The sequence below is a fragment of the Theropithecus gelada genome, chromosome 6 (genome assembly GCF_003255815.1).
Source record: "Theropithecus gelada isolate Dixy chromosome 6, Tgel_1.0, whole genome shotgun sequence".
Lineage (NCBI taxonomy): Eukaryota > Metazoa > Chordata > Mammalia > Primates > Cercopithecidae > Theropithecus > Theropithecus gelada.
In genome coordinates, this window is record NC_037673.1 from 18,177,864 (window position 1) to 18,204,666 (window position 26,803).

Below are 26,803 nucleotides of genomic sequence, written 5' to 3' on the forward strand. Positions count from 1 at the left end.
AAAGCAGAATGGTTCGCTGTTCTGGACCTCAAGGATGCCTTCTTCTGTATTCCCCTGCACTCTGACTCCCAGTTTCTCTTTGCCTTTGAGGATTGCACAAACCACATGTCCCAATTTATGTGGACTGTCTTGCCCTAAGGGTTTAGGGATAGCCCTCATCTGTTTGGTCAGGCACTGGCCCAAGAGCTAGGCCACTTCTTAAGTCCAGGCACTCTGGTCCTTCAGTATGTGGATGATTTACTTTTGGCTACCAATTCGGAAACCTCATGCCAGCAGGCTATTCAAGATCTCTTGAACTTTCTATCTAATCAAGGGTACAAGGTGTCTAGGTCAAAGACCTAGCTTTGCCTACAGCAGGTCAAATGTCTAGGCCTAATCTTAGCCAGAGGGACCAGGGTTCTCAGCAAGGAACAAATACAGCCTATACTGGCTTATCGTCGCACTAAGACATTAAAACAGCTGTGGGGCTTCCTTGGAATCACTGGCTTTTGCCGACTATGGATCCATGGATACACTGAGATAGGCAGGCCCCTCGATACTGTACTCAAGGAGACCCAGAGAGCAAATACTCATCTAGTAGAATGGGAACCAGAGGCAGAAGCAGCCTTCAAAACCTCAAAGCAGGCCCTAGTACAAACTCCACCTTTAAGCCTTCCCACAGGACAAAACTTCTCTTTATACACCACAGAGAGAACAAGGATAGCTGTTGGAGTCCTTACTCAGACTTGTGGCCTCACTGTTTAAGGGTAGTTGTGGTGGTGGCCATCTTAGTGTCAGAGGCTATCAAAAATAATACAAGGAAAGAATCTCACTCTCTGGATTACTCATGATGTAAATGGCATACAAGCTGTCAAAGGACATTTGTGGTTATCAGACAACCGCCTACTTAGTTACCAGGCACTACTCCTTGAGGGACCAGTGCTTCAAATACGTATGTGCATGGCCCTCAACCCTGCCACTTTTCTCCCAGAGGATGGGGAACCAATCGAGCATGACTGCCAACAAATTATCGTCCAGACTTACGCCGCCTGATATATCTCTTAAAAGTCCCCTTAGCTAATCCTGACCTTAACCCATATACTGATGGAAGTTCATTTGTGGAGAAATGGGATATGAAGGGCAGGTTATGCCATAGTTAGTGATATAACCATACTTGAAAGTAAGCCTCTTCCCCCAGGGACCTGTGCCCAGTTAGCAGAACTAGTGGCACTTACCTGAGCCTTAGAACTGGAAAAGAAAGAAAGAATAAATGTGCATACAGATAGCAAGAATGCTTCTCTAACCCTACATGCCCATGCTGCAATATGGACAGAAAGGGAGTTCCTAACCTCTGGGGGAATCCCCATTAAATATCACAAGGAGTTATTGCATGCAGTGGAAAAACTCAAGGAGGTGGCAGTCTTACACTGCTGAAGCCATCAAAAGGGGAAGGAAAGGGGAGAACAGCAGCATAAGCAGCTGGCAGAGGCAGGGAAAGACCAGCAGAAAGGAAAGAGAAAGAGACAGAAAGAGAGAAAGAAAGAGAAAGAGAGACAAAGTCAAATACAGAAGGAAAGAGAGAAAGAGACAGAAAGTCGGAGAAAGAGAGAGGAAGAAACAGAGACAAGGAGGAGACAGAGAGAGGAAGAGATAGAGACAGAAAGTCAAAGAGAGGAAGAGACAAAGAGGGAGTCAGAAAGAGAGACAAAGAAGAGAAATAAAGAGAGATGGAAGTAGTAAAGAAAAAAAAAAGTGTACCCTATTCCTTTAAAGGCCAGGGTAAATTTAAAACCTATGATTGATAATTGAAGGTCTTCTCTGTAACCCTATAACACTCGAAAACCACCTTGTTGGGCCGGGCGCGGTGGCTCAAGCCTGTAATCCCAGCACTTTGGGAGGCCGAGACGGGCGGATCACGAGGTCAGGAGATCGAGACCATCCTGGCGAACATGGAGAAACCCCGTCTCTACTAAAAAATACAAAAATCTAGCCGGGCGAGGTGGCGGGTGCCTGTAGTCCCAGCTACTCGGGAGGCTGAGGCAGGAGAATGGCGTGAACCCGGGAGGCAGAGCTTGCAGTGAGCTGAGATACGGCCACTGCACTCCAGCTCGGGAGACACAGCGAGACTCCGTCTCAAAAAAAAAAAAAAAGAAAAAGAAAACTACCTTGTTGTCAGTGTAAACAAGGGCGTAGCCCAAAAGCAGTGAGGCCACTGACAGCCCGTAGCCTTACTATCAAAAATCCTTAACCCCACAGGTTTCCTAACAGGGGATCTAAATCTTAACCAATTACCATACAAAGGTCCAACCAGATCGAGGAGGAACTCCCTTCAGGACAGGAGGATAGATGGTTCCTCCCAGGTGATTAAGGGAAAAAGACATAATGGGTATTCAGTAAGTGATAAGGAACTCTTATAGAAGCAGAGTTATGAAAATTTCCTAATAATTGGTCTGCTCAAATGTGCCAGTTGTTTGCACTCATGCAAACCTTAAAGTACTTACAGAATCAGGAAGGAGCCATCTACACCAATTCTAAGTGAACAGGTTTTATTAATAACAAAGAAAAATTAAAATCCCAAACTTACAAGGTTTTCAACAAAAGTAAAATTTGCTAAAAGTTAACAGTGTCATACATATTATCCTAACTTCAAATCTTATGGAAATCAGACCCTATCAGTGCCCCTCAAAGCTGAAGTCTTTCAGCACAGAGCCATACAACTAATACCCCTACTTATATGGTTAGGAATGGCCATTGCTACAGAAACTGGAATAGCAGGTTTATCTACTTCATTGTCCTACTACTACACACTCTCAAAGGATTTCCCAGACAGTTTGCTAGAAATAACAAAATCTATCCTTACAATCCCAAATAGACTCTTGGGCAGTAGTGACTCTTCAAAACCGCCAAGGCCTAGACCTCCTCACTGCTGAGAAGGGAGGACTTTGCACCTTCTCAGGGGAGAATGTTGTTTTTACACTAACCAGTCAGGGATAGTATGAGATACCACCCAGCATTTACAGGAAAAGGCTTCTGAAATCAGACAATGCCTTTCAAACTCTTATATCAATCTCTGGAGTTGGACAACATGGCTTCTCCCCTTTCTAGGTCCCATGACAGCCATCTTGCTATTACTTGCCTTCAGGCCCTGTATTTTTAACCTCCTTGTCAAATTTGTTTCCTCTAGGATTGAGGCCATCAAGCTGCAGATGATCTTACAAATAGAACCCCAAATGAACTCAACTAACATCATCTACACAGGACCCCTGGACCGAACCACTGGCCCTTTCACTGGCCTAAAGATTTCCCCTTTGGAGTACACTACAACTGCAGAGCCCCTTCTTTGCCCCTATCTAGCAGGAAGTAGCTAGAGCAGTCATTGCCCAATTCTCAACAACAGTTGGGGTGTCCTGTTTAGAGCAGGGATTGAGAGGCAAAGCCAGTTGAACTTCCTGGGTCGAGTGGGGACTTGAAGAACTTTTCTGTCTAACTAGAGGATTGTAAATGCACCAATCAGCACTCTGTAAAAACACACCAATCAGCACTCTGTGTCTAGCTAAAGGATTGTAAATGCACCAATCAGCACTCTGTAAAAGGGACGAATCAGCACTCTGTAAAATGGTCCAATAAGCTCTCTGTAAAATGGACCAATCAGCAGGATGTGGGCAGGCCCAAATAAGGGATTAAAAGCTGGCCACCTGAGTCAGCAGTGGCGACCCACTGGGGTCGCCTTCCACGCTGTGGAAGCTTTGTTCTTTCACTTTTCACAGTAAATCTTGCTGCTGCTCACTCTTTGGGTTTGCACTGTTTATGAGTTGTAACACTCTCCACGAGGGTCTGCGGCTTCACTCCTGAAGTCAGTGAGACCACGCACCCACCTGGAACAAACAACTCCGAATGCACCACCTTTAAGAGTTGTAACACTCACTGCAAAAGTCTGTGGTTTCATTCCTGAAGTCAGCGAGACCACGGACCCACCAGAAAGCAGAAACTCCAGACACATCTGAACATCTGAAAGAACAAACTCTGGACACATCATCTTTAAGAACTATAACGCTCACCATGAGGGTCCGCGGCTTCATTTCTGCAGTCACCTAGACCAAGAACCCACTGGAAGGAACCAATTCTGGACACAAAACAATAATTAATGAAGCCCTCTCTACATCTCAAGCAATATTTTATTACCCAAAAATCTTATAATTTCTCTGTCTTAATCTTCTCCTTCTATATTTTATGAAAACAGATATTGAAACCAATTTCATTACTATATTACTTTTTTATTTATTTTACTTGCATTCATATATTAATTCAATCGTTCATTCATTCAGCAAACATTTAAATAAAGACCCAAGAGTTAGTAGGCAATTTTAAAGAAAAATGAAGGTCTAGGTTACATTGTTCTATTATTGGTCTTTGTTAACAGAAATAATTTGTAGGTAGACAATTTCAGATATGACTAATTCATCTTCTCTTTATATCAGTTTAAAAATTTGTGTAGGAAAAATTGTATCTTCAGTGGTCATGTCACAATCTAAAACATTTTAAAGAGGGCTATGTTTTGTTTATGGGATCTTTCTTCATGTAAGTACAGGAATTAAGGCTTTTAAAAGACTACATTAGTGTACAAACATCATAGAAAAAGGAAAATGTATCCCACATACTAATTATGTGCTTTTATTATCATGAAACAAAAATCAACATAACAAACAGTTTTTCCAGGAGTCTAACAAGTATGAAATAGGATACCTTAACATTGGTTTTAATTAGGTAAACATTTTCTTAGCCAGATATATTAGTTTCCAAGGATTGCCATTAACAAACAGTCACAAACTAAGATGCTTAAAGAAAAATTTGTTGTCTCACAATTCTGCAGCCTAAAAGTCTGAAATCAAGGTTTCAGCAGGGTCATGTTGCCTCTCAAATCTGTGGGGGAATTCTTCATCAATTCTATAGCTGGTGATGCTTTGTCAACAATCTTTGATGTTCCGTGGCTTGCAGCTACATGGCTCTAATCTCTGCTTTGGTCATCACATGGCATTCTTCCAGTGTATCTCTGTTTTCAAATGTCTTCTTATAAGAACATCAGTCATATTGCATAAGAAGTTCTCATCTTCATTTAACTAATTACATCTTCCCTGACCCTATTAACAAGGTCAAATTCTGATATTGGGGGCTTGGGACTTTTCAACATATATTTTTGGAGGGGCCATTATTTGATCTATAAGAGTCTACCCTCTGAGCCCCCAAAATTTTATTTCTTTTCCACATTTATTCCATCCCCACACCCTCATAAGTCTTAACCCACTCCACCATCATTTCTAACTCCAAAATATGGTTTAAATCATGCAACTCAGTTATGGTAGAGACTTGGGGCATGATTCATCAGAGACAAATTTTCTCTCCATCTGTAAACCTGCTAATTCAGACAGAAAGTTGTCTATTTCCAGAATAAAATGGTGTAACCATCTTTTGGTTATGGACAGTGACCCCACTTCCTACTCCTTGAGCCAGTGCGTTCTGTCCCCATGGTGGCAGTGGCAGTCCCAATGCCCGCTGAAATACCCTGAGGGTTTTTATTCCCTTTTTTGTTTTAACAATAAGACACGTTTGCAGGGAATTGCTGTCAGCTCACAACCTGCCTCTAGAATCCCAGATGTCCAACAGCCTTAATTCGCTTCTTTCCCATCTCTGTCCCCTTCAGATCAAGCTGGCAGTCTTTTTGCCGAGATGATTAATTGACTCCATAAATCACTTAATATTTTTAGCAAAGAGTTGTACAGCTGCACCCTTGGTGTTCTCTCTAGGGCACATTTTCTCATTTTTTGCAATATGCATAGGCTTAGAATTGTTTAAATCTTCAAGTTCTGGTTTGTTGTTGTGTAACAATTCATTCCTTAACTTATCTTTTCTCTTGCATTGTACTGTAAGCAACAAGAAGAAACCACGCAGTGTTTTCCACACTTTGCCTGGAATTTTTTTCATATGAAATATCTACATTCAGTACATACAAGTTTTATTTTCCTATCAATAGTAGAAAATAATCCAGCCATGTTCTCTATCACTTTACAACAAAGTCTTTCCTCCAGTTTCTAATGCATCTTCCATCTTCCTCATTTCCATCTGAAACCTTAATAGCATGATCTTTAACATTCATATTACTAGCAACATTTTGATCAGTAGTATTACTGATATTGTTACAAAGATAAGTGGGATGATTGCTATGATTAATTTTGCATTAAATTGTTTCTGCCATAGGCAATGCTTTGGAATTATGACATCTCAATCAAATGTTTGCCAAGATTTGGGGTATGCATATTCTACTATTGAAGAAAATCTTGGTGGGCTCTGTTGATAACTCTGGAGCTTTTTTTCTGGTGTAGGAGTGAAAACTCTTTTGGTTTTCTTTTCTTTTCTAAACTTCAAAATGTAACATTTTATTCACCCACCAAGATAACTGAGTGGCTTCTATTGGACAAGCATGGAATACCTTTATTGAACATACTTGCTTTAAGTATAAATTATACCTATATTGAAAAAAAGGTCCTGTAGTTGATTGTAGTAAAATACTCCTCACAATTCCACTATCTAACGTCTTGCATTCACAGAAGATAGGAGGCTGTCCATTGAAATTCCACATAACAGAGATGAAACCTTTCTACCATTTCATGATACCTGTTAGCCAATTTAGCAGAGATATTTAAAATATATCACAACTATTTGAGCAGAGACACTAATTAATCATAAGAGACACTACCCTTAAACAACCAGTATGACTCTACCAATACAGAGCAGCTGGATGCTTCCCTTAGGTTACACTAATGCCTATATTTGAGGTTGTTATTTCTATGAATTGATATGTTATTTTTCTGTAATATGGATCTCCTGGATATATTAATAAAGAAAAACATTTAACATTATATTCCATTTTGAGAACTTATTAGTGGTTCCTTTTCAAAAGTTCTGAGTATATATTATTAGATGCTTCTAATTGGTTAGCAGTTTTATAATATTTTCATATTATTAATGAGACTTAATTTACTAATGACATAGATGCAAAAATTTATTTACTATGACATAGATGCAAAAATTAAAACCATATGAATCTATATTACCTTCTTAGCCTTTTCCAAGATAATAATGATAAAATATTCCTCCAAGTTAGCCATACTGCAATATGTCCAAAGAAGTTGCATTACTTTTAATTTGAATTTTAAAGGATTTATTCTTATATATTTTATTTTAGGAGATAAATTGCACTGTAGTTTTTTAAGGGAATTCATTGCATTTCTTTGATCCTTATTAAGTCCATTAAGTGTTTCACACAGAAGGTATTATAAACTGTTAGGAATAGGCCATATTTTTTCTTAAATAAATAAACAAAAAAGGATTTTGTTTTTTACCCTTTGTCCTGTGTTTTCCTTAAATGGGTATTACTCAAGAATAAAAAGATAATAATGCCATTGCCTGTTTTAAGATCAATTTAATGGACATCTAGGGTAGAGAAAGCATCTCAATTCATGCTTTTTCCTATTCTTATAAAGTCATTTATTTGGCCCATCTGATTTTCTTACGTCTCTAATGCCAACTTACACCACTTTTAGTGATATGATACTCAAATGATTCTTGAGTGCTTCTATCATGAACCTATAATACATTTTGCTATTATTATTGTTCAAAGGAGAGACACATGGACATGTCAAGGAGTCTGGATTCTACAACACAAAAGAACCATCTAGTCTCTAAAACTGTGTATATAAATTACCACTGTGCTGAAGTGTTGCAATGGCATTCTAGTGGAATTTGGAGCAATTACAAACTTCTCACATCATTCCAGAGAATAGTTAGTTCTCAAAGTTTTAGACATGCTTAGTCTATTTATCTCTATTTAATCCACTGCTTGTAAGTAAAACAGAATGTGAAATTTTTGTAAATATTTGTAAAATAAATATTTGTTAAATAATCCTAACAGAGGTGTTTTTTTGTGTTTCTGCTCTTATGGCTGCTAGTGCTTTTATTGCTCCGAAATCTTTTTATCCGTTTCTACCCTTTTACATTCTCTGTAGTCAGTTCACAGAGGGAGTTCTATTTCCTCCTTTCAAGGTTAAAAAGACATGTCAGCCTCTACCCTTCTCCTTTCATCTCTGAGTGGAGTCATGCCAACAGAAATGGATTTCCAAGAGACCATGAGATGGTTTCCTGTATGAATTAAAAAATATGTATCTTGGTATATGCTGTGTTTAAAAATTTCTTGGCTAATATAAATTGATGTATCCAAAAGTTTGGTATTGTTATTATTAGTCTTACTACACATACAATTTAGGCTGTCCCTTCCTTAATAAACTTTCAAAGGCATGCAGGAATATTATTTTGTTTACAAAAGACAATTTAATGTACTTCAGCATGTTCTTTCAAGTTGATAATGAACATAATTGATTGTTTCACTTGAGTCAAATGATCAGTTCTTAAATGATTTAAAATTAGTAGTGACCCCACCCATGATCCTGCCCTAGGAGTCCCAATGTCACAGAGTGCTAAGATTGACATCATCTTAGAAAAAAAAAAATATTCTTAGCATCTCTGCCACCTGTCTTTGTGTCTTGTTATCTATTTTAACCATTTTACCATCTGTCTCACCACCTAAGTGACCTATAATTAAGAACTTTGAAGAAAATCTACTCTAAGTTATGATTGTACTATCTTTCACAGCCCTCAAACTGTAATGCTTCTATTCCTGCTATTAGTCTAGATTCCTCTGTATGCACGCATGGAAAGGACTGGCATGTGTGCAGAATAACCTTACTTCCTTAATGACCACTAATTATGCATTTTGGTTTTCAAAAGCCACATTTATATGACAACCACACAGCTGCTTCCCTAAGAAAGAAGAAAACATGTTTTAGAAAATGATTAAACTGGTGAAGATATTTTGGTTTATTGTATTTGCCTACTAGGAATATGATATAATTTTAGTTTTTCTTCACTTGATTTTCTAATACCATAAAGGTGCTTTTAATTTTCTTTGAAAGTGCATAATATTGCTCTCATTTCAATGTATTTCTAACGTAATATAAAATGTTTGGGTCATATAAAATATGTGTTTTTAAGGAAAAACAAGAATGGCTAATTTGAAAAATCTGCCGAGACAGATCAATTATACATTGTGAATAACATAAAATTTCATGAATGTTTATTTTAATATCTGTATTCTAAATGCCAGATGTTCCATAATGATAAATCCTGTGAGAGGAAGAACTTTTCTCACTTCATTTTTAATGATTTTAAAATTTATTCAACTCACAGATTTGTTAAAAGTACTTCAGATATCTTCTTGAATTTGCATATTTCCTGCTTCTTAAGACAACACACTGCCATTTGGAGTAACATCTATGGCAAATGAAAACATATGATTTGGAAGCATAAAGTCAAATATCACTAAGTAAAGGGGAGATGGGGCAAAAGTGTTTAGATTATTCCAAAATATTTCTGTTAACTCCCACTCATATAAAGTCTGGCATTTTTAGAAACGTTCTAACTTTTTAATGGATGATCATCTGAAGGGTAGTAAACATGTACAGCTACTTAGGTGCTCCTTGAATCCTCTGTGTAGTCTCCAGCTCTATCCTTGAACACTTGTATAGAGAGGAAACTGCCTACATTGCAACCCTTCTAATTCAATTTTGGACAATATTTACTTGTTCATATTTGTATTGCATTTTTCTCTTGTGTTATTGTTAGAATGAGCTCACCTAGAAGTGAATCTAAATCTCTCTCCCAACTCCCATTCTTATGAAGAAGTTTTAAATCCATGGTAGTAAGAAATTTCTCAAAGCAAAACCTCTTTCCCATCATAGTCGAGCAACAACGTGAATACTAATGCTCTTTCCCATATTAAATATTTCTAACTCTACAACTCCTGAAATGACAGGAATATTTTCATCCCGTTAACATCCTGGTGGTACTCTCAGACTTTTTATATTATAATATATTGACTTATTGTCATATTATATGAAATAAAAGGAGCTTTACCACTATAAGTTATTACTGCTGACCATCTGAGTGAGTGATAAAGAGAATAGGATGATGAATAAAACATTTGGGGTATGGAAAGATGACCTTAGTTAATGCACTTAATTCCTCAGTGCTTATTTAAAAAATAATGTATTAAAATCATGTTGACAGCCAGTTATGATAGTTATCACCGTCTGTGCATACTGTTAAGCTATATAATCTTGGGATATATTTGAGAAGGACTATAAATCATGCATTGAATACAGTATCTCTACTTGTGAGATTAACTATGACTCCTTACAATATATATGTATATATGCACGCAGGTATGCTTGTACCTATGCATATATACACATGCATACTTATACATATGTACATGTGTGCAGCACATGGAATATGAAGTTTGTTGTCTAAGGAAGTTTCTGATATATGGCTCAAAAATATTAATTACTATTTTTAAACTGACTGATCCTTGAATGACAAAAACACAATTAGCTCCAATAGAGTAAAACCAGCATGAAAGTACTTTCATCCTTCTTTCTTTATTGTTTAGTCTTCTTCACTCACTTTGAATAAATCAATGAGCAGAAATAAAATGAGCATGTGAAGCTTTTAAAGGCCAGCTGCTGCTCCTGGCAAGTATTTGAAGCTAATGGCTAATCTTCAAGTACAATGCCGATTTTGCTAAAACCTGAATCCTCTTTCATTCTGACAGCTTAAGTTTCTGAGCCAAAATCAGGGGACAGTTCTTGGATTTCTGAATCTCTTGTTTGAGATCAGTGTAGGATAAACAGATGCAGTGTAGGATAGAAAGAAAATGTTGATTACCCTCAATCAGGTCTGAATGATGTTTTATCTTTATGTAATTATTTTAAGAGAAAAATTATAGATAATTATCAAAGATGTGCTCTGTATTTGGATATTGCATATGTTTCAATTTAATTATTTTTACATAAGAACTAGAAATATTTGAAATCTATATTATAACTTCGCTTTAAAATATTTTACTAACATGTACACAATATTTGCTTGTTATTTGGCATTATTGCATTTTTCTATTTGATGTTTGTGTCATTTTTCAATATTTTCTAAATTGCATAATTCAGAATCTGTGACATAGAGCATTTTCATAGGGTAGTGCAGGAGGTATTTTGCCAGTTACAAAACTAATATATTTTACTCATAATGGTAATTAGACCTCAGTTTTCAATTTTTTCAGGTTTTAGAAAACATCCATCTAGCAATGTTCAAATTAAACAAACTGGACAATTTATTGAGAATTTAATGAAATGAATTGTTCAAGCTGACTGCTTCTCAAATTGACCAGCAATCAGTCTGGTGAATTATGTTAGACTGTTTCACAGTCTGTCTGCCATTTTACTTCTCTTGAGGATTAATATCAGTTGCCAAAGCAGATTAAGAAGTATAAGTTGTGCAATCACTATCAGTATATATATATAAATGCATATGGTACATTACATATACATGCATGCATATGCATATTTGTGTCCACTTAAGTGTCTGCAGTTGTACATGTAAACCTATGTAATTGTTCTACACATTAAAAGAGTTTGACTACATTAGAGTAGAGGGAAAGAACATAATGCACAGGTCACACACACAATGTATGTATATATAAATAATATATATATATAATTTTATATGGTGAGCGTATGTAAAACCTATGCTCATTTTTTTGAATTAACATCTCAGCCTATCTCATTATAAATTGCTACTGAATTTTCATTTCTCAATTTCTCACTTTGAGAAATTTTCATTTCTCAAAGTTTCAATTAGAAACTTCATGAATACACAGTAGTAACACGTTATGAAATAAATCTGTATCAATCATTGAATAAAATTTTTTCTTGGCTGGGCACAGTGGCTTATTATGTCTGTAATCCCAGCAAACTGGGAAGCCGAGGCAGGCAGATCATTTGAGGTCAAGACTTCGAGACTAGCCTGGCCAACATGGGGGAACCCCATCTCTGCTAAAAATACAAAAATCAGCCTGGTGTGGTGGCGAACACCTCCAATCCCAGCTACTAGGGATACTGAAGCAGGAGAATCGCTTGAACCCAGGAGGTTGCCATGAGCTGACATCCTCCAACTGCACTCTGGCCTGGGCAATAGAGCGAGACTCAGCCTCAAAAAAAAAAAAAAAAAACAAAAAAACCCTCTTATTAAAAATGATGAAAAATAATAAAATTAGAGTAGAGTAGAAGTACTTCTATTATGAACAGTCTATAACTATAATAATAAAACCTGTCAATGATGATTTATAGTACAATTAATTCAGAAAAATATAAAAGATATAATATTTATAAGAAACATGCAAAAATAACATTTTTATAAAATTATACTTGTTGTCTGTTAAACCTGTGAAAATAATTCAGGTAAACAATTAGAAATTTCCTGAGGCAGACTTTCCTTTTGCCCCCAACCTTAGTAACTATGCTATTATCCTTAGTAACTACACCATTCACAGAGATGATTCAACCAAACTCCTGGAGAATCAGTTTGCTGTTTTGCTTACTTGTCTTCACGCAACCTCCTTATCCCCTCCTTAGGTTATAATCCAAAGTTACACCTTAAATGTCCATCACTCCCTTCTCTATTTCTAGATCAAGTACATTCACAGAAACTCTTTTTACCTCTGAGTCCACAACTTACCCTCTTGTTCTGACTTCTTCTTTTTCAGTATATATTAATTCTATTGTTCATAATTAAAATGTGTTACTTATGAATATTTTCAGTCTCATTTTCCCTCAATTTATCTTACCTTCAAATTTCAAAAATCACCAGACTTGGATCTCTCTGATGATCCATGCCTGCACAAAAACTTTGAGAAATTTCTGAAATAAATTGCACACTGAATGGAAGGAATACAATAATTAAGAAAAAGAAATTCTAGCTCTCAATACCAACAATTATGTTTTTAAAGAATGTAAATGTAGGAAAAAATCCCATTTATAATAGCAGTAAAAATATAAGTGCCAAACTAGCGATCTGCCAAACTTATGCTAGATAATATAAATGGAACCGAATATGAAAAAAAAGAACACTTTAATTAATGGAAACATACTTTTTTTTCTTGGATAGAAACTCTCAATGTTGTAAAGATTATAAATACATAAGTTTATTTATAAATTTAAGCTGAATTAAAGCATCTATAGGGAGGGTCTCACTATGTTGCCCGGGCTGGTCTTGAACTCTTGGCAAGTGAGCCTCATGCCTTGGCCTGCCAAAGCATTGGGATTATAGGCAGGAACAACCACACCCAGTGAGAAAAATACATTATTAATAAATAGTGTTGACACACATGGCCCACATGACACGCATGAAAACATTTAAATACTCACATGAAGCTTTTGTCATAATAAAACCTCAAGATATGAAAGATTTAAACTTTAAAAAGCAAAGCCAGATGAACACGTCAAAAGCAAGGCACGAAGAAAATAAAAAAAAATAAATAAAATCATGGGCCAAATAAAACACTACATTTGCCATTATTATAAATTCATTAAGCCGCTTCTAAAAGTAAAAGACTCAATATAAAAATCTTTTTTAAAAATCAAAATTCAGCTGCTTGCTGTATATTTTTAAAATACCTAAAACAAAACAATGCAGCCAAGTTGGATCTAAGAAACTTTAATATAGGTCTCTTAGAAAGGCTGATTTCTGAGACCTGGAAACCAAGAAGTCGAAAAAGAAACAACATGCAATGGGTTTGAATAAACAATATAACACTTATAGATAAATTTGTACTCGATAAGCCTATAACTGATTTTCCTTTCAAAGATACATAAACCATACCTAAAATTTCACTATGTGCTAGATTACAAAATAAACTTCAACAATTTCCAAAATCTTCCTCTTTGCAAACCATGTGGCCTGAACACAAAGCAGTAAAATTAGGCATCTATGACAAAAAAGTGTATATCAAATTAATATTTTTAGTAAAAATACATTCTTATGAGAATGAAAGGAAAATGACTTTAGAGACAGACTTTTGGAAAGAGAAAATAGCAAAACATGTGGGATACAGAAAATCTGTTTTTCTACAAAAAAAGTACAAAACTAAAAATACAAGTTTTCTTGTTGAGGACTTACTTGAAAATAACATATTGAAGTAAATTACTAAATATTAAGGCATCTATTTATAAAATGGATAACAATACTAAAATTTGTAAATAACATGCACAAAACAGTCAATCTCGATAAAAAATGTTTAGGTATACATTTAAAAACATTAAGAGAATAAACTAGAGTTAATAATACTGTACATATTCAAATAAATATTTAAATGCTGACAAGATGCACAGATTGAAAAAAGTTGCAAAATATTCTGAGAAATACAAAATATATGAACCACAAAAATGCATAAGATAATTGTATTGGTACTCATAGCCTATTCCACAGTATGAAATCTGGCCAAATTAGTCCCCTCAGGAGATATTTCTAATAATTACTCAAAAAAAAGTATACCACTTTTTAAACATTTTAAAGCATAGAAGGATCCAGAAATAATACCTCCATTTATACACATTGGCTGGATAATGCACATAATTAAATAGAGAATATCCCATAATAGCTAAGTGTATAGTGCAATAGAAAATATACATCAAGTAGATCCAGCAATTGGGTGACAATAAAATAAATGGGATGATCAACAAATGCTATGAACAACAGATAGAAATTAAACACACTATTAGAACAAAATCAGACTTTAATATTGCATAAGAAGAGAAAAAAGAAATGACACTACTTGCATTCAATATCTAATTTGCCTAAAACTACACAAAAGAAAACTATGAAGTTACCTGGAAAATTATTAAAACCACCAGAAAATTTCAAGAAGTTTGTTGGAAAACAATGTACAAAAGTATCTGGTTTTCTTGCCTAATAACAAATTGGAAAATGTAACAAAAAGTATTTTAATCATCCTTGAATCAAAATAGAAGCAAATGTTACACAGAATCAACACTAATTCATACAAGATGTTTACAAGTCCTTTACAGAAAAAATATATTAATAGTATCTTAGAAAACTATAATATAAACACTGAATATAAGATGCTCATGCATAAAAATACCCAATGATGCAAACAGGCAAATGCTTCCCCTTTTATCTACAAATTGAATACAATATCAAAGACCAATTATGTTTTTATGAAAGCTGACAGGCAAGTTTGAAAATGTATTATTTTAGAATATTCTAAAAATGATGAATAAAGTGAAGAGATAAGAACTCTAGAAAATAAAATTTTAAACAATGAGTAAAAGTGGTCCAAAAAATGTGCTTTTGCAGAAACAAACCAAATACAGATAAAACAGAATTTAGAGACTCAAACCAGCATAATATTCATTCAATTTCTCATGAATTTATATTCTAATTTATCATGCAGGACCTATCTTCTCATTAATAGCACATTTTCATCACTGGGCAAAAAAATGAACAATTTTATCTGTTTTTTTTAACACTTTATCCTTAATCTTCCCTGTTCTTCCCCTACCACCAGTAGATGTCATACTCAAAAAATGTTCCATGTCCTTGAGCATCTACTTACGACTTTAGTTATGTTGTTTAGCCTGTGCATGTATGTTTAATTTACATGAATATTTTGCATTATATCTTTTTCACTCTGGATTTTCTCACACATAATTATGTGTGTTAGTTCAGCCCACATTGCTATGTATACATCGTTTGGTGCTCACTGTATTCCATAGAGTCTGATATTCCCCTAGTGATGAAAATTTGTGTGGTTTCAAAATCCTCATTCATACCAAAAAGAAAATCTCTAAAGGTACCAATGTCTAAGTCTTTTTATGTCCTTCATAATAATTTATCTTGAATGTATATATTGGGTATATATCTAGGCTGAGGCTTGTATTAGGCACATCACTATTTTTATTAAGTTCTTCCAAATGGCTTTCCAGATTCATTGACAAATTTACACTCCCACCAGAGGTGCAGGATGCTTTCTGCTTTCCAAAATCCTCATCAGAACTTAGTGTTACTTAAAGTTTAAATTTTCAACTCATATAATAAGTGTATATAGTCTCTTTTTAAGAAAAATGCATTTCTCTGATTACTTGTGAGTCTAAGCAGTGTTCATATTATTTGTAAATGATGTGATCCCATCCAATTTAAGATCTCCTTCCCCATCAATGATGTACAGCTTGAAAAGTCTGTTAATTAAACCATATTAATCTAGAAACACAGACTACCTCTCATTCCAAGAATATGTAAATGTAAAAATATTTCTTCATCATTTATTATTAATCTTTTGTTTCTCTGTATATGAATTTCCTAATTATATCTGTGCCTATATGACTATTTGTTCTCTCATATGTATGTTACTGGATTATAAGTTTATCTTTGATGATCTAAATTGTATATTCATGTTATTATAGAAAACTATAATAAAAATAATAAAACTAAAATTCATAGCTTAAATATCTTGAGAGTTTATTGTATTCCAGGTGATGTTTTAATCACTTTCCATGTACTAACTTAATTAATATTCATAAAAATGCTATGAACATAATAACCCTGGAACAAATAACTAATATACAAAATGTTAAGAAATTTGCCAAGGACACAAACCTAACAAATTGTGAGTCAGTGTTTGAACACTGGCAATCTGACTTGAGTCTGTGTCCTTATGCACTGCAATGCAGTTTTTCTGTTGCATTCTACAGATACTGTCAGTATTATATATAATATGTGAAATTCAAGCATTAATGAATATATTCCATAGACTTATTCCTTGAATAAAATCGTTAGGTTCAATACATTCAAACAAATATTTTTCTGCTTATGAATTATGCTTTTTATCTTCCTTTTTTAATTTTTTCGATTGACAAATTTCGTAGTACATATTTATGGGATAAAATTTGATGTTTTGATACATGTATACATTGTATAGTGATCAAATCAGGTTAGTTAGCGTATCTGCTACCTCGTGCATTTATTGTTTCTTTGTGGTGAAAACAATGAAACTCTTGTCTTCTACCTGTTTTGTAATAAATGATACCTTATGGCAAACCATATGCCCCACTGTGCAATAGACTGTTGGAACATACTCTTCCTATCTAATTGTAACTTTGTACCCATTGGCCAACCTCTTTAGATCCCCCCCTCCCCCAACTCCTCTCTAGTCTATGGTAACCATTCTATTCTCTACTTCTATGAAATCCATTTTTTTATTTTTTTCAGATTCCTCATATGAGTGGATCACTTAATATAATGTCCCTCAGGTTTGTCCATCGTTTCTCAATTGACATTTTTAAATTTTTGAGGAACTTTCATGATGAAATGGGAGAGTTCCCTGACTCCCGTATGGGACTTGAGACAGGGGTGTAGCTCGCTTGCTCCACTGCCGAACACTCAAACCCCTTATGGGAGGGGGAGAATGCAGGTGGGCAGGTGCAGGAACCAGGGTGAGGGCTTTTGGGCTCCAGCCCCATGGTAGCAGCTGGGAGTGTATTACAATGCTCTTTTAGCCCAGCCATTAAGGGATGGCTGAGTGTTAAATTAGCTCAGTGGAGAGTCGGGGTGACAACATCTTACACTCTGCCTTCTTGGTACCCGGGTCCTTATTCAGTGTCCAGGAAGAATCAGATCACATGGACCTGAAGGATGGTGAACGCGGGGATTTTATTGAGTGATGGAGGTGGCTCCAGCGGGATGGGTTGGGAGTTAGAAAGGGGATAGAGTGGGAAGATGATCTTTCCCTGGAGTTCAGCAGTGCCGTTGCCGGTCTCCTGTCTAACTATCCCTAGCCAAACCCCTTTCCACTTTCAGATGCTCCTTCACTTCTCTCCTTCTCTGCCATTTCAGTCTGCTGCTCTGCCGCTCTTCTGCTGTTCTGCTCCTGGAGCTTGAGGTTTATACGGGTACAGGATAGAGGGGTGTGGTGGGCCAAAAGGCAACATTTGGGCACAAAAACAGGAATGGCTGCTTTCATTTAGGGCCACGGGTCCCTCACTAGGGACCACACTCTCCTGCCTCCTGTCCATATCAATACTATTTTCCATAGTGCCTGTATAATTTACATTCCCACCACCAATATGTAACATTTCCCTTTCATCACATCCTCACCAACGTTTGTTTTCTTTTTTTCTTTTTGATAATAGTAATTCTAACTGAAGTGAAGTGGTATCTTATTGTGGTTTAGATTTGCATTTACCTGATGATTAGCTATGCTGAGCATTTTTAAACACCTGTTGGCTATTTGCATGTCTTCATTTCAAACATGTCTATTAAAATATTTTGCATATTTTAAAATATTTTGCATATTTTTCATCAGGCTATTTTTTTCTTGCTATTGATTAAATTCCTTATGTATTCTGGATATTAACTCCTTATCAGATGGATGGTTTGCAAATATTTTCTCCCGTTCTGTGGGTTGTCTCTTCAATCTATTAATTGTTCCCTTTGCTGTGCAGAAGTTTTTACTCCAATATAAGCCCATTTGTATATTTTTGCTTTTATTGCTTGTGCTTTTGAGTTTCTATCTAAAAAATTCTGTCCAGTTCAATGTCATGAAGCTTTTCCCCAATGTTTCTTTTAATAGTTTCAGAATTTCAGGTTTTATGTTTAAGTCTTTAATACACTTTGATTTTATCTTGGTATATGGTGAGAGCTACTGGTCTAGTCCCATTTTTCTGCATGTACATAATATATTTTCTTCCAGTGCATGTTCTTTGCACTTTTGTCAAAAATCAGTTGAGTATAGGTGCATGAATTTATTTCTGGGCTCTCCATTCTGTTTCATTGGTCTATGTGTCTGTTTTTATGGCAGTACCATGCTGCTTACTAGAGCTTTGTAGTATATTTTGAAGTCAGGTGGTGTGACTTTGTTTAATAGCTTTGTTTTGTTTAATATTGCTTTGACAATTCAGGATGTTTTGTGGTTCCATATAAATTTTAGGACGTGTGTGTGTATGTGTGTGTGGAATGTAATTGGTATTTGGATACAAATTACATTAAATCTATAAATTGCTTTGAGTAGTATGGCCATTTAACAGTATTAATTATTTCAGTTAGTGTTCTGAGATATCTTTTCATTTATTTGTGTCCAGTACAATTTTTTAATTCAATGTTTTATACTTTTCAGTGTAGGGATCTTTCATTATCTTGATTGAATTTATTCCTAGCTATCTTATTTTTTTGTAGCAATTGTAAATAGAATTGTTTTCTTCATATCTTTTTCAGATAGTTCACTATTAATATACAGAAATGCTACTAAATTTAGAATATTGATTTTGTATCCTATAGTTTGCTGAATTTTTAAATTAGTTCTAAAAGTTTTTTTGTTTGGGCTATTTAGAGCTTTTATTATACAAATCATGTCATTCTCGAACAAGAAAGTTTGACTTCCTCCTTTCCAATTTGGATGTATTTTTGTTTTTTTCCTTTGCCTAATTGCTCTGCCTAGGACTTCCAGTACTATGCTGAATAAGAATGGTGAAAGTGGGCATCCCTGTCTTGTTCTAGATCTCAGAAAAAAAGTTTTCAGCTTTTCCTCATTTAGTATGATGTTAGCTGTGGGCTTGTCACATGTTACCTTAACTGTTTTGACTCCATACCTTCTGTGCCTAATATGTTGAAAGGTTTTATCAGCATATCCTGTGTTGAAACATTCCTGCATCCTAGGATGAATCCTGATTAATCATATTAAATGATATTTTTAACGTGCTGATGAATACAGTTTGTTAGTGTTTTTTTTTAAAAAAAAAAATCCATTATGTTCATCAGGAATATTGGCTTGTAGTTTTCTTTTTTAGTTTGTGTTCTTCTCTGATTTTGGTATCATGGTAATGCTAGTCTTGTAAAGTAAGTATGGAAAAATTTCCTTCTCTTAAATTTTCTAAGACAGTTTGTACAATTGGTTATTAGTCTTTTAACTGTCTAGAAGAATTTAACAGTGAAGCTGTCAGATCCTAGATTTCTCTTTGATGAGAAATTTTATATTACTGATTCAATTTCCTTACTCCTTATTGGTCTGTTCAGACTTTCTATTTTTCATGATTTTCTCTTGGTGGTTGTATATGTCCAGAAATGTATCCATTCCTTCTGTTATCAAATATGTTGGTAGACAAATGCTCATAATAATCTAATTACCTTTGTATTTCAGTGTTATCAGTTGTAATGGCACCTTTTTCATCTTTCATATTATCTCTTCTTTTTTTTTTTTTTTTTTTTTTTTGCCTAGCTAAAGGTTTATTAATTTTCTTTACCATTTCAAAGAACCAATTCTTCATTTTGTTGATCCATTGAATTTTTTCTAGCTTTTATATTATTTATTTCTGCTCTGAGTTTGATTATTTCTATCCCTCTACCAATTTGGGGTTTCGTTTGTTCTTGTGTTTCTAGTTTTTGAGGTGCTTTGTTATGTTGTTTATTAGAACTCTCTTTTTTGGATGTAGACATTTAGTGCTGTAAACTTTCTTCTTAGGACTCTGCTTTTGCTATGTCCTATAATTCCTGTCAGAATACATTCCCACTTTCCTTTTTCTCAATAAGCTTTTTCTTTTAAATTTCCCAAATAAATTTTTATTGACCCATTGGTTATTTAGGAATATGTTCTTTGCGAAATTTGTTGTCCTTGTTGATTTTCGGTTTTATATCATTATGGTCAGAAAATACATGTGATATAATCTTTAACTTCTTAAATTTGTTAAGACATGTTTTGTGGCCTAACATGTAATCTATCCTGGAGAATGTTTTATTGCAGTGGAGAAAAATGGGTATTCTGCAACTGTTGAATAGAATGTTCTGTAAATATCTTTTAGGTTCACTTGGTTTGCAGTGCAGTTTAAGTTGAATGTTTCTTTGCTGATTTTCTGTCGGGATGATCTCTTCATTGTTGAAAGTGAGCCATTAACCTTCCTTACTGTTACTATATTTCAATCTTTCACTCCTTTTAGATCTAATACTATTTGCATTATATATTTGTGCACTCCAGTGTTGGATGCATATATATTTACAATTATCAGATCTTTTTGTTGAATAGATCACTTTATTACCATATAATGACGTTCCTTGTCCATTTTTACAGATTTTCATATTAATGTTTATTTTATCTAAATATGGCTACTATCCCTTACTTTTGGCTTCCAATTACATAGAATATCTTTTTCCATCCCTTCACTTTCACTCTACTTTGTCTTTAACCTGAGGTGAGTCTCTTGTAGGCAGCATATAGTTAGTCTTATTTTTATTTTTAATCTATGCAGCCAATCTTTTAATTGGAGAATATACTCTTTTTATATTTAAGATTATTATTGATATGTAAGACTTACTCATGACATTTTGTTAATTGTTTTATGGTTGTTTTATAGATACTTTGCTTCTCTCTTTTTCTCTTAGTGATTTGGTAGTTTTCTATAGTGATAAGCTTTGTTTCCTATCTCTTTCTTCTTTATGTACCTGCTTTAATTTCTCTCTTTGGGTTATCATGGAGCTAGCATAAAGAGTCTTGTATTTATAATGGACTTTTTTCAAGAAGCAGAGTCTCACTAAGTTGCCCAGGCTGGAGTACAGTGGCATTACAGTGGCATGATCATAGCTCTTTGTAACCTAAAATTCCTGGGCTTGAGGGGATCTTCCCACCTCACCATCCTAAGCAACTAAAACTACAGATACATATGACCATGCCTAGCTATATATTTTTTAATATATTTTTTGCAGAGATGGGTCTTGCTATGTTGCCTAGGTTTGTCTCAACTCCTGGGCTCAAGTAATGTTCTTGCCTTAGCCTTCTAAAATACTGGGATTACAGGTGTAAGCCATTATTCCTGGTGATAATAGATTACCTTAAGCTGATAACTCATGACTTTAGTCACAGAAAAATACTCTGAACTGTTTTCCTGCCCCCTTCAACTTATATTTTTGTTGCCTTAATTTACATCTTTATCTATTGTGTTTTCCTTAACCACAATTTGTAGCTGCTGTTTTTGACTATTTTGAATTTAGAACCTTCATACTAGAGGATTAAGAAATGGATACAACACCATTATGTCCCTAGGGTATTCTGAGTTTGGTTACAAATGTGTCCCTACTGGTGGTTTTTATATTTTCACGTGTTTTTATAACATTAATTATTTTCCTTTCATTTCCAATTTTAGCACTTCTTTAATATTTTTTTTCAGGCCATTGTAATGGTGATCAATTCCTTCAGCTGCTTGCTTTACTTGGAAAATCTTTATTTTTCTTTTTTTCTGAAGTATAGATTTATTTGGTGGAATAGTATTATTGGCTGCTTTTTTTCTCTTTCAGAACTTTTAACATATAATTCCATTCTCTTCTAGCATCAAGGTTTTTGCTGAGAAATCTGCTGATTGTCTAATGGGGAGCTCCTTGTATGTGACTAGACACTTTTCTTTTGCAACATTTAAAATGATCTCATTATGTCTGACTTTTGACAGTTTCATTATAATGTGCCTTGAAGAGGATCTCTTTGGGTTAAATCTAATTGACGACTTTGAGTTTCCTGAATCTGGATGTTAATATCTCTTTCAGGACTTATGGAGGTATTATTTCTTTATTTTCTTTTTTTTCCGTGTGTGTGTTTTTTTTTTTTTTAGATGAAGTCTTGCTCTGTTACTCAGGCTGGAGTGCAGTGGCGCGATCTAGGCTCACTGCAAGCTCTGCCTCCCGGGTTCAGGGTTCATGCCATTCTCCTGCCTTAGCCTCCTAAGTAGCTGGGACTACAGGTGCCCACCACCACACCCAGCAAATTTTTGTATTTTTAGTAGAGACGGGGTTTCACCATGTTAGCTAGGATGGTCTCGATTTCCTGACCTCGTGATCCGCCCCCCTTAGCCTTTCAAAATACTGGGATTACAGACATGAGCCATCCTACCTAGCTGGTATTATTTCATTAAATATATTTTCTGTACCTTCATTCAACTCTTTTCCCCTAGTCATTTATATAATTTGTATATTTCTTAACTTAATGATGTCTCATAAGTTCCACGTGTTTTCTTTATTTTTTGTTTATTCTCATTTCTTTATTCCTCTGATTAGATTATTTCAAAAGACCTGTATTTAAGTTCAAAAATTCTTTCTCATGCTTGATCTAGTGTGTTGTCACAGTTCTCCCCTGTAGTTTTTATTTTATTTATTGAATTCTTTAGATCTAAGATTTTTGGGTTTTTTTATATGTCTTTGTTAATTTTTTATTTAAATCATGAATTATAACTGATTTTATTGAATCATTTGTTTATATTCTATTGTATCTCTCAGTTTCCTTAAGGTTATTATTTTCCATTTTTTTAGTTACGTTGCAAATTTTCTTTTCATTGTGGTCTGTAACTATGGAATTATTGTGTTCCTTTGCTGTTGCTGCTGTTGTTTTTGCTTTTTCATATTTCCCCCTTGTGTTCCTATATGTCTCTATCTGTGCATCTAGTGAAAAGTCTTCTTTTCCAATTTTGTGAAGTACCTTTTGTAGAGAAACGGTTTTTTCTGTAGTTGCGTCCTAATGTGTCAGTTGGGTATGGAGCATTGGCTTTGGTTCTGGGTAGACACAGTAGCATAGCTTCTGGTCAGTTTCTTCAGCTATAATCCTGGTCAGTGAAGTCTGTAGTTGTGTCAGACTGGTTAGTTGTGCATTGATTTCCTCTCCATGAGTTCTGCCTGTTCCCTGGGTTTTGAGATACCATGTGGGTTTGAGTGTTGTTAATATTCTGCTTAGCTATTTTGCTGCTCCTAAGTGCCAAACAGCTGGATTTGTTATAGTGCAGCCAACTATGTGAGCATAATGGAATGACAGCCACACTTCCAGTGTGTAAAGATGCAGTGGCTTCTGGCCCCCAGGTAAGGATATACGCTAGTGGTGGGTCAGGTTTCAACATGGTGCCATGCTATACAGCAGCTAAGGGGTGGGAGGGTGCACAAAATAGGCTTCTACTCAGAAAATGCAGCCTTGTGAATTCCAGGCAACTTTACAAACTAGGTTTGGTGCCTGTGAGGGCTACAAGACTCTCTTCTAGCAAGGACCGCAGCTGTCTATGATAGTATGGGGACAGCTGGAGGTCTCCAGCTTATCTTTGTCCCAGAAGAAGCCTCTCGTTAATCCAAACTAATCCCAGCAGAGAAGACAATGTAGCAGAAATAGAGTGTTTCATTACCCTGTCTATAGTGCTCCACAGGGATGTTACCACTACCTTGGTGCTCTCCAACACATTTCCTCAATCATAGCAGTGGAAATATAGTGTTTTTATTGTTTTAATCCCTTTATTTGGGAGGGGAGGGAATGTGTATCAGTCAATTCTAGTCAAACATTTTGCTGACATCACTCCTGTACTTTGAATCTTTCTGAAGACTTATTTGCCTGCCTCAAGATTACACAGTTATTTATGTTCATAATTTGACATTTTCTGTAATTTGCTTCATAACCTTATTTTTACATACTTCGTGACAAAATTTGGGCTTTTGTCCATTGTGTGTGGTGAGCCATTTTGTCTTAGACTATTTACTAAATATTCTATCCAATCCCCATTTACTTCAGGTGTCTCCATTGTCGTATCTCTGTCTGTACATTTGTTTCTAAGCTTCCCAATATGGTCTATTGGTTCTTTCTTTTCCTGTTTTTGTTGTTGTTGTTTGGTAGAATTATTTTTAAAAACTATTTGCCTTTGTAATATATTCTTACATCTGCTGAGTCAATTTCTACTTCTTTGCTGTTGAAAAGTTAGTGATGGCCGGGCGCGGTGGCTCAAGCCTGTAATCCCAGCACTTTGGGAGGCCGAGACGGACGGATCACGAGGTCAGGAGATCGAGACCATCCTGGCTAACACGGTGAAACCCCGTCTCTACTAAAAAAAAAATACAAAAAACTAGCCGGGCGAGGTGGCGGGCACCTGTAGTCCCAGCTACTCGGGAGGCTGAGGCAGGAGAATGGCGTAAACCCAGGAGGCGGAGCTTGCAGTGAGCTGAGATCCGGCCACTGCACTCCAGCCTGGGCCACAGAGCGAGACTCCGTCTCAAAAAAAAAAAACAAAAAAAAAAAAAAAAAAAAAAACCATTGAGGCCGGGCGCGGTGGCTCAAGCCTGTAATCCCAGCACTTTGGGAGGCCGAGGCGGGCGGATCACAAGGTCAGGAGATCGAGACCATCCTGGCTAACGTGGTGAAACCCCGTCTCTACTAAAAATACAAAAAACTAGCCGGGCGAGGTGGCGGGCGCCTGTAGTCCCAGCTACTCGGGAGGCTGAGGCAGGAGAATGGCGTAAACCCAGGAGGCGGCGCTTGCAGTGAGCCGAGATCGCGCCACTGCACTCCAGCCTGGGGGACAGAGCAAGACTCCGTCTCAAAAAAAAAAAAAAAAAAAAAAGAAAAGTTAGTGATGGGCTTTTATTCTGTTAACATTATAAATGTGAAGAGTTCCACAAAATGTGTACCTGAATTTTTGTCTTTGAATTTAAACACATTTTTTGTTACTGAAGTGGTACCAGGATTCGCAATTTTACAATATGAAGATATTTAATCCATGAATTACTTATCTCTACCTTTAATTTTATGTTTATGTTGCTGATTGACATAATTTTTTCTTACTAATTGTTTTGTGTCTTAAGTATTAACCTTTAGATAATTTAAATTTTATTTGCAGCAATATTATTGTCTTCATTTTTTGGTAAGTACTGTTCCATATAAAAATAAATTATGAGTCAATATTATATTTGGGAATCAAATAAACTCTCATCATTTTGTAGTTTCACACTCTATTGTCTCTAAAAACCTGTAATCAATATAATCTGCAAATAAAGAAAATTTTGATTATCTTATCCTAACAGACATTACCTTTTCTTTTTTCTTATTACACTTTTTTTTGGTTTTAAAACATTAGTAGATTTGAAGTTTAACATGCCAGTAATGGGAGACATGCTTTATAAATTCTTTTGCTAATTTTAAATTAAATGTATTTTATTTCACACATTTTTATGATTGTTTTAAGTGTGGTATAGGCTTTAAAGAGTTAAACTGTTAACTTTTTCTATTTATTATTATAAATTGTAATTTATTTAATTACACATATAAATTAAAATTTATCAATATATTATTCTGAATCCATTGATACTATTTTCACCTTAACATTTTATTAATGTTACAAAATATCTAAGAGATTACAAATGATACAATGGCAATGGAACAGTCCAAGATTCAAAACACCATTTAAATTAATAGAAAGATTTATCCATATCTATTAGCTTCCCTAAACACACACACTATATCCTGGGATGTTATGCTTTTTTTACATGCTTTCTACTTTTATAAAATCTTCACACAGATTTTATGTCAGTTTTTCATATCCAGTTTTACATATTCTTCTCAATTTTTGTCATCCCCATTTTTAGGACAAATCCAGCATCTCATGCTAGTCATCCTTTTCCTCCAATATGGAAATTTATTATATTATAAATTTTAAAGTTAAAATCTGTGGGATATTAGCTATTCAATAATTACTGTTGATGTAATTGACTATATGGAAATTAAATTTAGATTTTTATTTTACATTAACAAAATTTAATAGAAATTCAAAAGCTAATCGTAAACAGCAAATTCAATAAATATTGGAAAATACTAGTACTGTGTGTTGTTCTAAATGAAAAAGAGCTTTTATAAATGATGTCCAAAAATTAAATTAATTATATCAATATTAAATATAACATAAGAAAACACAAGATTTCAATCAAAACCGCTCAACTACATGGAAACTGAACAACCTGCTCCTGAATGACTACTGGGTACATAACGAAATGAAGGCAGAAATAAAGATGTTCTTTGAAACCAATGAGAACAAAGATA